Genomic DNA, 12,663 nt, shown 5'->3' on the forward strand with positions numbered 1-12,663 from the left:
TCCAAGAAACAGCAGGAGGTTCCCATTCCCACAGATTTTGTCTCTTGAACCTCAGCAGGAGATGTTTTTCAAAGAAAAAGAAAAGTATAAGAAATGGGGACAGAAGTCTCAAAATATTCCTCCTTTTCTCTGCTCATGGTAACATCTGGAAGGACAAGGAAACCATGAACTGGGGGAGGGGTCCTGGCTAGAATCTTTCAGCCAGCAAGACTACTAAAGCATACGGTGAGAGAAACGTTTTGATTTGAATTCACTTAGCTTATTACATTAGGTATTACTTGTGCTTTACCTTTTATTTCTTTTTAACAAATTCTGACTTTTACGCCTCGTTATTTGTAATCACTTAAAATCTACTTTTCTCTGGTTAATAAACTTGTTGTATTGTTTTATCTAAATCAGTGTGTTTGGACTGAAGTGTTTGGGAAACTCCCTTTGAGATAACCAGATTTGTGCACATCATTTTCTATTAATGAAATTATGGACTTTATATAAGATTGAATTGTCCAGGGGTGTGCAGGGGAGTACAAGACTGTGATGGGGTCCCTAGGGTCCACCATGGAGTGTGGGAACACCAAGCCCTCTAAATGCAACAACCTGGGCTGCCTCTCACACTATGATGCTGATTTCAAGCTCCAATCCTCTGACAGGCACTGCATTTACACAGACAGCCACAGGCAGAGACGTACCCAATTGTATTACATGAATAACTTACCAGCCACTCATGAACCCTCAACAGGGAGGCTCCAGCAAATTCCCGCCTGCTCCCTGCCCTTGCAACCCAAGAATCATTGTTAGGTTCTAGTAAAAGCCTCCCTACGGGAAGTGGGAGCAGGCAGATACCAGACACAGTGTTGGTATATAAATATTTTATTGATTACAATATAAACCTCACTTACTCCACATTCACACCCCTTTCAAACTGCACCAGAGTCCAGAGATTAGACCAGAATCCCGATGGCTGGTCAAGGTCCGCTTCCAATCAGAATGTGTGGGGAGCTGGTGTTGCCCACCTTTTCCAGGATTGGGCTCTGGTCCGATGTTTGACTCCACCTTCCAGATATACGAAACAACTATTTATATGTCAGTCAGTCGCATCATCCATTCCTTGTTTGTTCATAAAGCCTTTCCCCCATAACTTCGGACAAATAATTCTCCTTGTCTGTTCAGGAAGCCTTTCACCCATAGTCCAAGATATTTCAATTCCTCTTATGGGCATAGCAAGGTTGTATATGCACTGACATTCTTTGACCATTCATAAATTCAAGTCCTTGGCTTTGGCTGCCAGTACACAACTCTCGCACTCATGTCAAGTACACCACACACACTCTCTACACCCCATTGGCCTATAATGTATCACAGCGTGTGTGTGTGTGTGTGTGTGTGTGTATTAACACGTGCATATCTTATGGAATAAGCATAACAAATTATAATAATAAGCAAATCAGTTATAACCCCAACAATATACCATCTTGTACTGGTCAGAAGCCTGGCCAGTGTAAGTTTATTACCTAGTTTGCCACTTCATAGGAAAGTGGATATGCAGCACCCTTTGTAACCTGTTAGCCACACTTGGACTACACTCTGCCTCTCTCCAGCCTTGGTTATACTGCATGTTGTCAGTTGTTGGCTGCATGTGATGTTTTCTCTGCATGCTGCACTGGCTCTGGCCAGACAGCCTGTGCAGCAGGCTCTCAAACTGCCCAACAAAACCACTGATTCTGTTCAGTAGAGAAGGCGCTTGTCCAGATTTATTGTCCACATCATATCTGAGTGTCCCTGTCATTCTTTCACCAGGGGCCTGAAGGACATTCACCAGTTCACTGTGGCAACATGCTGGCTATCAAATCTTGATATAAATTTATAATCATTGCTACCTACCCATGCAATACAAAAGAAAAAGATTGTCAACAAAGCATGGTCCTAATGCCCTAGCTCAATGGTTACAGATATACTGACACATGTATGCTCATTGCCCTGGATTCAGCTAAGTGACTGGCGAGACTTTCTACTACCCCCTCAACTAGCAAAGACACCCCCTCTGAGGTCTCTCTTTTATGTACTGATATAAACAAATTACATATTGCCCCTCTCACATGGTCAGTTACCACCATTCACCTTGTACATGTTGGTTCAAGCAAAACATCTCTATCCATCACACTGTCATCATGACCTTTTCTTTAAGTGGGATCAAGTGTGTCTCTGTACCATCATTTTGTATCAGGGTATTCTGGTACTACACCTCTGGAATATGTTTAAGTGAATACTTAGTGCCTAGGACTCCTTGTGTTTCTCCAATACCAGCCCTGTTTCTGCTAGGTCCTGTGAACGTGCAAATAAGCATGTTTTGTAACAGGGCCTGATTTCTGCTCATACCTTGACTCTTGCTAACTTTGCTTTATCTCAGCAGGGACTGAATTTAACAGAGGCCATACGCCAGACACTGGGCCCCTTTTACCACACCTCATGTCTCAGGCTCGCTTTCTACTACACTGCATGGTGAGCCCTAACACACCCTCAGTCCCAGATTTCCCCCAGAAATGTATGTCTTGCATGGCCTAGAGCTCTCCTGGACACGACAGAATTTTGAAGTTGTGACAAAGTTGCTCCTCTACCTTGGTGGGTCCTGCACTTATTGGTGGATTTGCTCACCTCACAGATTCACCCTGTGGGTCAGGAAACAGCCCAGAGACCTTCCCCTCTGGTAGAAGCCACAGGCCAGGTCAATTCCTCCTGTTTTTGATCAGGAGTTGGGAGGTTTGGAGGGAACCTAGGCCCACCCTCTACTCTGGGTTCCAGCCCAGGGCCCTGTGGATTGCAGCTGTCTAGAGTGCCTCCTGTAACAGCTGCATGACAGCTACACCTCCCTGGGCTACTTCCCCATGGCCTCCTCCAAACACCTTCTTTGTCCCCACCACAGGACCTTCCTCCTGATGTCTGATAACACTTGTACTTCTCAGTCCTCCAGCAGTGCCTACTCACTCTCAGCTTCTTGCACATCTCTTGCTCCCAGTTCCTCACACAGACTTCCTCTCCTCTGGCCTGACTGGAGTGAGCCCTTTTATAGCATCAGAGGGGCCTTAATTAGAGTCAGGTGCTTATCAGCCTCACCTGACTCGTAGCAGGTTAATTGGAGTCAGGTGTTCTCATTAGTCTGGTGCAGCCCCTGCTCTGGTCACTCAGGGAACAGATACCTGCTTCTTCAGTGGCCAGTCTATCTCCTGTCTATTTTTCTGCTGTAGAAGGAAGGAGGGAGAGGGCTGCTGCTGCTGTTCCTGCTGGGCACTGGGTCCTCGCTGCTGCTACTGCTCCAGCTGCTCCCCTGGCTGGGCTAGACACCACCACCCACCCCCTTTCTCTGCTACCTGCTTGCTGGCTGGCTAGTGACCCCCCCCCCCCCACCCTCAGTTGCTACTGTTACTCCAACTGCAGCTCCTTGTGGGAGTGGGCTGCTGGCCTGCTCCCCAGAGGAGGGGAGTGAGGGACCCCAGCTCCAGCCCTTGTTGCTGAGGACACCACCATCTGAGCGGGGTCCTCCTGGCTGGCCACCAGACTGCCACCTGGAGTTGCTGGAGCTGCTGTGTTTGCTGCTGGGGAGCTGCTGGAGCCCCAAGGAGGAGAAGAAGAGGACCATCTGCTGCTGGGGGAATGCACAGAGACTCTGAAGACCACTGTGGAGAGGGCACTTAATGAGTAATTTTTGAACTGTGCTCTTGTGGTGGCGGTTTGGACTGTGTTTGTGGAGACACTGGGGTGTGGTGTGGAGCCTGCCCCCTGGTCCATCCATGTCCCCCTTCGCCCCCCCCCCACCGCTGCCCCCTCCACCACCCCCACTGGCTGTTTCCATCTGCCTTGAGCTCCTGCCTCTGGTACTGTGCTGCTCGCCTGGCCAGCCACACCTGTTTCCATCATTTGAGCCTACAGCAGCAGCAGCTAGCTGAACATTGACTTTAAGTGCAAGCGCTTGTGGGTGCACCCCTCCCCTTGGAATGACCCCCTCCCCTTCGCAACTGGGCCCCCAGCTTTACCCCTTGCTGCCTACCCCCTTTGCTCCTGCAGCCTTTGTCCCTCCTCAGCCCCAGGCCTGGTCTACACTACGCGTTTAAACTGATTTTAGCAGCGTTAAACCGACTTAACGCCGTACCCGTCCACACTATGAGGCCTGTTATATCGATATAAAGGGCTCTTTAAATGGTTTCTTTACTCCTCCCCGATGAGAGGAGTAGCGCTAATATCGGGATTACCATATCGGAATAGGGTTAGTGTGGCCGCAAATCGACGATATTGGTATCCGGGCGGTATCCCACAGTGCACCACTGTGACCGCTCTGGACAGCATTCTGAACTCGGATGCACTGGCCAGGTAGACAGGAAAATCCCCGTGAACTTTTGAAATTCATTGCCTGCTTCCCCAGCGTGGCGCTCACCAGCACAGGTGACCACGCAGAGCTCATCTGCACAGGTAACAATGCAGTCTCCTGAGAATCGAAAAAGAGCTCCAGCATGGACTGCATGGGAGATTCAGTGTGTTTGTCCACCCTGCCCATTTCCCTCTGCAGCCCTCATTGTCCCTCCCCAGCCATGAAGCCAGCCCCTTGTTTCCTCTGCCCCACTTCCAGCCCGGTTGTTTCCCCTACCCTCGCGGTCCCCTAGCCCTGATTAGCCCCTCCCCTTGTGTGCCCTTGCCCCCTCCTGTGCGCTTGTGCCCCGCCCCTCTTTGCGTTTTCCTCTGTTCACTGCACCCCCCGCCAATGTTGTTGTATCCCCTGATCCCCTAGTGCAGCTAGAGGAGCTGGATTTCCACCTCGAGTCTGTGACTGACACACCCCCAAGTCCTCGATAGCCCCCCCGCCTGTTTAGACCTCCCCTTCTGGCGCCCTCCTCCCCTGCCTGCAGCCTAGCGGGGAGGAGTGGTTGCCTCCCTTCCCTACCCCCCCTTCGCTGTTTGTCCCCCTCCCCACTTTCATTATGGCGGGGGACACAGCAAGAAAGACCCCTCAAACAGACCCTGCCGCCCCTCCTCCACCTGCCCCTGTGTTCACGTCCCTATCCTCTACCTCAACCACCGCTGCTGAACCACCTGCCACCGCTCCCGCTGGAGCAGCAGCAGCGGCGAGTACCGGGGAGACCTCCGCTACTGCCACATCCCTCGCCCCTTCTGATTCTGGTGGAGTCCCCTCAGCTGGCAGGAAAGGTCAGGGAAACAAGAAGGGTAAGAGCCCTGCTAAAAAGACCGGGCCCTCCATGGCAGGGGCTGATCTGCTGCTGCGGCACCGCCACCGGCCGCGGTGCCCCTCCCCGCTGCTCCTTCCACCTGCTCTGCGGGTGCCCCTCCCCCAGCTCCCAGGGCATACGCCCAGGTGGCAGCAGCCCTCCTGCCTGCCTCTACGTCATCTCCCCCGACCACTGCCTCTGCTACCATCTATAGCGGCCGGGGGTCCCTTCCCTACCTTGACCAGGAAGCACAGCGTCCGTTGCCTCCTGGTGCCCACCTCGCCCCACGTGGAGACCTACGTGCGGGCGTTGGCGAGGGTAGTGGGGCCCACGGCCATTGTGGCAGCCTCCAAAATGTACAGAGAGGTCGTCTTCTTCCTTGCCTCGGAGGCCACTGCTCAGGAGGCGGTGGAGACAGGCTTGGCGGTAGGGGGTGTGTTCGTCCCCCTGGAGCAGTTAGAAGACCTGGGTGTCCGGTTAGTCCTGACCTCTGTCCCTCCCTTCCTGCCCAATGCCGCCCTGCTGCCTGCCCTTTCTACCCTAAGGTGACCAATCTCTGTTAGCAGCTCTCTTCTGTTGGGCTGCAAAGACCCCACCCTCTGTCACGTCCTCTCATTCTGCTGGCAAGTGCAGCTTCAATTGCCGCCGGTGGTGCATGATGGTAAGGCGCTCGTGGGGTCCTTCCTGGTCCCCTATCAGGGGGCCCACTACCAGGTACATTATTCTTCGGGGGAGGCCCAGTGCTCCCTCTTCCAGGAGATAGGACACATCTGGAGGGACTGCCCCTTGGCTGGGCACAGAGGTGCATCCGGGATCCCCGAGCCCCGGCAGAGCGCCAGCCCCGTCATCGCCGACGCCCCTGGCTGCCTGGCGCCTGGAGCTGCCCCTCCTCCTTCCCAGTCTACCACTGCTCCCGCTTGGGCTCGAGGGGTACTGCCCCCAGCACACGCAGATGAGCAAGAGAGCCCTGCCTCCACTGTCTGCGATCTGGCGGGGCCTGTGGAGGAGGGTGCGGCGGGGATACCGCCAGGCGTGGGAGAGGGCCAGCCCCACAGAGAATCCTCCCTTCCTCCTGTTGCTCCACCATTGCCTCCCAGAGTCCCCGAGCCATCATCCTTGCTCCCTGACCCGAACCCTGTTAACCAGCCCCCTGACAATGCCATAGAGGGCTGGACCCTAGTACAGGGGAAGCGGGGCAAGCAGAAGGTTCGAGCTCTGCTCCTTTCCACCGATGCGGAAGCCCCCTGGAAGACCAGGAAGTCGGGCATCAATGCCAAGCCTTCCGCTTTACCCTCTAGCACGTCCCATTTAATGGTGCCAGCTGGGGAAGACATGGCAGCATTGGAGGGTAGCACCGTCCCTCCCCTGGTTTCCCTCCCATCAGAGGCCCCCGATGGAGCCCCTCCTGCCCCCTTCACAGTTGAGGGCCCAGCAAGCCCTGAAGCGAGCATCACTTTGGGTCCTGGCAGGGTGAACCAGCTGGTGGAAGGTGATCTCCCCTCTATTTATGAGGAAATTGAGGCCCTGGGTCTGACCCCGGTCACCCTGGGGGAGGACGACCCTCTGCCAGTGGGCCTTCATATAGGTGACCTCACTCCGGCCCCCTTTCCCCATACTCCATCCCCCTACCTGCTGCTTCTGCTTCCACCTCCGAGGGTCCCCAGGGCCCTTCCACCTGCCCGGCCGCAGGTGGCACCCCACTGACGGCTGCTGAGCCTACTGAGGCGACGGTCGGTGCCATGCGGCCAGGCCCCGATTCCCATGAGGTGAATCTCTTAGGTGTGGGGCAACTGACCTCCTTCCTGGGCAGGGACCCCACTGAAGACTGTCCATCTCCTGATGCCATGGCTGCCATACCGGCCATAGAATCTGATCCCGGCATCATTGAGGGTCCCCTTCCCACCCCCCAGATCCCTGAGCTGAACCGAGAGGGGCCACCTTCCAACAGCCCAACTCCTGGGGCTCCGGATCCTGCCTCTGTCCCTCTCCCCAACTCTGCTCCTGCCCCCTGTCCTGCCCCTACTCTTGATCCCTGCCCTGTCCCTGATACCAACCCCGTCCTTATCCCCTCCATCTCCTGTGATGTCATTGCCGCCCCTAGGGCCAACTCCTTCCATATCCCAGAGGATGACCCCCAGGGAGAAGCCTTTGTATTTCCCTGTCCCGACCAACCAGGGGCTGCTATCTTCCCTCTACCGCCCCATATTGAGCCAGGGTTTGAGGCAGGCCTCGTGGCGCCAGCCCATCAGGCATCATGTCAGGGGTCCACCCCTTGGCTGCCCATCTCGGTGGGCCACAGGGCTCTGTCAGAGGCCGGAGGATAGCCTGGGGCTAGTGACCCTGGCCCCTCATGCGCTGCGAGAAGAGCTGCGGGAGTTCCTTGAAGATGTCCGTGGCTCCCGCAGCAAGGTACAGCTCGTTCTCCAGTGATGGGGGGGATTTTCATCAAATCCTCCGGGCCGTGAGGGCCGTCATGGAGGAGGGTAAAAGGACCGGGAAGCAAGTGGCTGCGGCCTACCAGCGGGTCCACCTCTTCCGTGACTCCTTACTCTCCTACGGGATAGGTCACAGTTTGCTGCGCAGCCCGACAGAGGCCATGGGTGACTCTGCCAGCGAGGATACCCCCCCAGCCCTCCTCCTGGCACCTTTCATCTTCGCAACATTGAACACCCGGGGCTGTAGGATGGGTCTCCGCAGGAGCCAGGTGCTCTCCTTCCTTCGGGAGTGGGGGTACTCTGTGGTTTTCCTGCAGGACACCCATACGGATCTGGCCACCGAAGCTAGCTGGCGGCTGAAATGGGGGGACAGAGTCTATTTTAGCCACCTCACAGTTCGTATGGCTAGAGTGGCGACCCTGTTCTCCCCCGACCTACAGCTCAAGGTGCTGGGGGTTGCTGAGGCTGTGCTGGGCCACCTGCTGCACCTCCAGGTCCGCATGGAGGGACTTTGGTGAATCTCGTCAACGTTTATGCCCTGACATCGGGCCGGGAATGGTTGTGTTTCTATCAGCAGGCGTCCGCCTTCCTCGGCTCTTTGGATCCTTGCGAGTGTCTGGTCCTGGGTGGAGACTTTAACATCACCCTTGAGGAGTGGGACCGCTCGGGGACTGAGCAGTGCCTGGCCCCCATGGATGTCCTCCGGGAGATTGTCGAACATCACTCCCTGGTGGACATCTGGCGCGACCACCACCCGGACGACATCTCGACGTTCACCTTCGTCCAGGTGGAGGCCCATTGGTCGCGCCACTCCCGGCTGGACCGTATTTACTTGTCACGTTTCCACCTTTCACGGGCCCATTCCTATAGCATTCGGGCAGCCCCATTTTCAGATCACCAACTTACCACCGTGATGACCTCTCTCAGCACGGAGAGGCCGGGGCTGGCCTATTGGCACTTCAGTAACAGTTTGTTGGATGATATGGGCTTCGTGGTGTCCTTCCAGGAGTTCTGGCTGGCCTGGCGAGGGCAGAGGCATGCCTTTCCTTCGGTGCGGCGGTGGTGGGACCTGGGGAAGGTGCGCGCCCGGTTCTTCTGCCGTGACTACACCCGGGGTGCCAGCCGATGGAGGCGATAGAGCAGTTGGAACGGGAGGTCTTAGAGCTAGAGAGGCGTCTGGCTGCCAGCCCTGAGGATCTATCCCTCTGCGGAGTGTGCCGGAAGAAGTGGGAGGAGCTCCAGGCCCTCGAAGACTATCGGTCGGGTTGCCTTTGTTCGATCCCACATCCGCCTCCTTCGGGAGATGGCTCATGGCTCCCGCTTCTTCTACGCCCTGGAGAAAAAGAGGGGGGCCAAGAAGCACATCACCTGCCTCCTGGCGGAGGACGGCACCCCCCTCACGGATCCGGCGGAGAAGTGCGGGAGAACCAGGGCCTTCTATGCAAATCTTTTCTCCCCGGATCCGACTGATCCTAACGTTTGCAGAGTGCTCTGGGACGGACTCCCGATGGTCAGCGTGGGCGACTGTGACCGGCTAGAGCTACCTCTCTCTCTGGACGAGTTCTCGGAAGCCCTCTGTCACATGCCCAGCAATAAATCTCCAGGCATGGACGGGCTGACCGTGGCATTCTACTGCGTGTTCTGGGACGTCCTCGGCCCGGACCTAGTCACCGTCTGGGCCGAGTCCTTGCAGAGCAGGGTCCTCCCTCTTTCGTGCTCACCTTATTGACGAAAAAGGGGGACGTCCGTGACTTACGGAATTGGCGTCCTGTCTCGCTCCTCAGCACAGACTACAAAATCATTGCCAAGGCCATCTCACTGCGGCTGGGGTCCGTGCTGGAGGACGTGATCCACCCAGACCAGACCTACACCGTCCCGGGCCGTAGCATCTTCGATAACCTGTATCTGGTCTGGGATCTCTTGGAGCTTGGTGTAGGGATGGTCCTCCTGTCCCTGGATCAGGAGAAGGCATTCGACAGGGTGGACCATGGGTGTCTTCTGAGCACTCTGTGAGTGTTTGGCTTCGGACCCCAGTTTTTGGGTTTTCTCCAGGGTGTGGAAGCCAGTAAATAATTAACAAGGATTTGAAGGGATCTTAATGCATGTTAGTTACTTAGCATGAGTTAGGCTAGCTGTGACCCTAATGACGTGAGATTTGTAGAAGCAAGATAATGTGAGACAGAGTGAACTGTGTGAAAAGTTATTACGACCTTGCAACAGTCTATCCAAATATGCAGGCTTGCTTTTCTTAGTAGTGAGATAAATAAGATAGTAGAAAGGCTTATGTATAAACAAATGCAATTGTTTTCTTTTTACTGTCTCCATGATTGCTAGAAATTGTCTGTAACAAAGGTATAAAGGCTTGATGTAATTGTTTACCAGTTGAGAGACCTGTCCGGGACTGGGGCGACCCTGTGTCCTAGGGCACTCTCTCCCTCCATTGTAATTACTGGAGAAATAATAAAGTATTTGATTTTGCTGCACCCAAACAAAAAGCGAGAACTAAGTTTTCTCCGACAAGGTGTTGTACAATTCCGCAAAGTGTCTGGTCAGGCTCAACTAGATCCTGACTGAGCTGGTCAGCTTTTGGTGAGGAGTGCGGCAGGGGTACCCCCTCTCGGGCCAGCTGTATGCTCTGGTGATCGAGCCCTTCCTCTGTCTCCTCCGCTGGAGGCTGAAGGGCTTGGTGCTCCAAGAGCTGGAGCTCTGGCTGGTCCTGTTGGTGTATGCAGACCATGTGCTCCTTGTGGTCCAGGACCCGGGCGACTTGGCATGAGTGGAGGCTTGCCAGGCCACTTACTTGGCAGTCTCCTCCACCCAAGTCAACTGGGTCAAGAGCTCTGGTCTGGTGGTCGGGGACAAGTGGCAGGTGAGCTCACTCCCACCCATGCTTCAGGCCATCCAGTGGAGCGCGGGTCCGCTGCTCTATCTTGGCGTTTACCTTTCTGCCATGCATCCGTCTCCGCTGGAGAACTGGCATGACTTAGAGGGCAGGGTGATGAAGCGGCTCCGGAAATGGACAGGACTATTCCGGTGCCTCTCCCTCCAAGGGAGGGCACTAGTGCTTAATCAACTAGTCCTGTACATGCTCTGGTACCAGCTCAACACCCTGGTCCCGGCCCCAGATTTCCTGGCCAACCTCCGGATGGCAATTCTGGAGTTCTTTTGGCCAGGACTGCACTGGGGCGCTGCAGGGGTCCTCCACCTGCCCCTGAAGGAAGGAGGGCAGGGCCTGAAGTGCCTACATACTCAGGTCCATGTCTTCCACCTCCAGGCCCTGCAGAGACTTCTGTATGGTGCAGGTAGTCCGGCATGGAGAGTACTGGTGCACGCCTTCCTGCACCGCTTCTGAGGGCTCTGATACGACCGGCAGCTCCTTTATCTCCATCCAAGAGGTCTTCTGCAAGACTGCTCCGGGCTGCTGGTCTTCTACCAAGACCTCCTCTGGACCTGGAAGCTGTTTTCAACAACCAGGTCTGTGGCGGCTGCTCAGTGCATGGGGCTCTCCAGACTTCATACTCCCCAGCGCGTACTTCAGGAGGTGACGGCTGCTTTGTCACCTGCTGCTCGAGCCTACCTTGACTGGGTCCTGTGAGTGAGCACGCCCCGCCCACCCTCCACCCATGGCCCTCCAGACCTCTTCATCGGAACCCCCCCTGCCCCATGGACCCAACCGGCTCCCCGCCCTTTCACCATGAGCTGGCTGTGCAATCTACAGCCGGTTCAGTTCCAGATCACAGCAAGGAATCATCTATACATGCTCATGCTCCACACCCTTCACTTCCTCACCCTCGTGTCCCGCCCCGACACAAAGTGGTGAAACCTCCTGCCACCTCTCAAGGGTGAGGAGCCCCGGTGGGCCAGCCTATACGCCACCCTGCTTCCAAGGCCTGCCGGGGATATCAGTTGGTGGCTCCTTCACGGGGCCATGAGCATGGGCATGTACTTGGCGCGGTTTACCCGTCCCAGACATCTGCCCCTTATGAGGCGTGAGGGAGACCATGGCATACGTTTACCTAGAGTGTGCCAGGTTACAGCCCCTATTCCGGCTCCTCTTAGATATATTATTATAGTTTTGGTTGCACTTTTCCCCTCACTTGTTCATCTATGCACTCCCCATCTGTGGCCCCACATCCTTGTCAACCGCCTCCTAGCTCTGGCCAAAATGGCCATCTACAAAACCAGGGAGATGAGCTTGGCCGACGGGCTTTCCTGCACCTGTGGGGCCTATTTCCGCTCCTCCAGCCATTCACACATCCAGGCAGAGTTCCTCTGGGCAGTGTCCACTGGCTCCCTTGATGCCTTCGAGGAACAGCGGGTACTGTCTGGGGTTCTCCGCTCGGTGTCCCTGTCAGGTTCCCTTCATTTAGCCCTGTGACCTCACTCCCGCTCCTGTTATTTCATTTGTTGTCTCCCGGAATTATATGGTATCATGGACCTGTGGCTCTTCCGCTTAGGCTGGGGGGGAGACAACAGGACTACTCTGCTGCTCCCAACTGGCCTGGGTCTATCACAAAGTCAATAAATCTTTAAGAGAATAATATATAAATTTATTATTTCATATAGCTAGTCAGAAACTTCAGTTTAAACACATTGGCTTATATAACACAGAAAACAAGTTTATTTACAAAGAGATTTTATGAGAGTACAGGTAATGTGGCTTAAAAGTCATAAATAGTTACAAGAAAAATAAAGATAAAATGCTTAAAAACATATACTTAAGAAATTATCTTAGTTTCAAAGCAAATTTTTCTCAGCCCTGGTCTACACACAGCCCCTAATTCGAACTAGGGTACGCGAATTCAGCTACGAATTCGAACTACCCTAGTTCGAATAACTTACCCGTCCAGACGCCGCGGAAGCGAACTCCGCGGCTCCAAGGTCGACTCCGGCAACTCCTCCTGCCGCGGTGGAGTACCGGAGTTCGAACTAGCGCTTCCGGGGTTCGAACTATCGCGTCTAGATCAGACGCGATAGTTCGAACTACGAGAAGTCGAACTCGCCGCGTCGACCCGGAC

The sequence above is a fragment of the Mauremys reevesii genome, unplaced genomic scaffold (assembly GCF_016161935.1).
Source record: "Mauremys reevesii isolate NIE-2019 unplaced genomic scaffold, ASM1616193v1 Contig21, whole genome shotgun sequence".
In the NCBI taxonomy this organism is placed as follows: domain Eukaryota; kingdom Metazoa; phylum Chordata; order Testudines; family Geoemydidae; genus Mauremys; species Mauremys reevesii.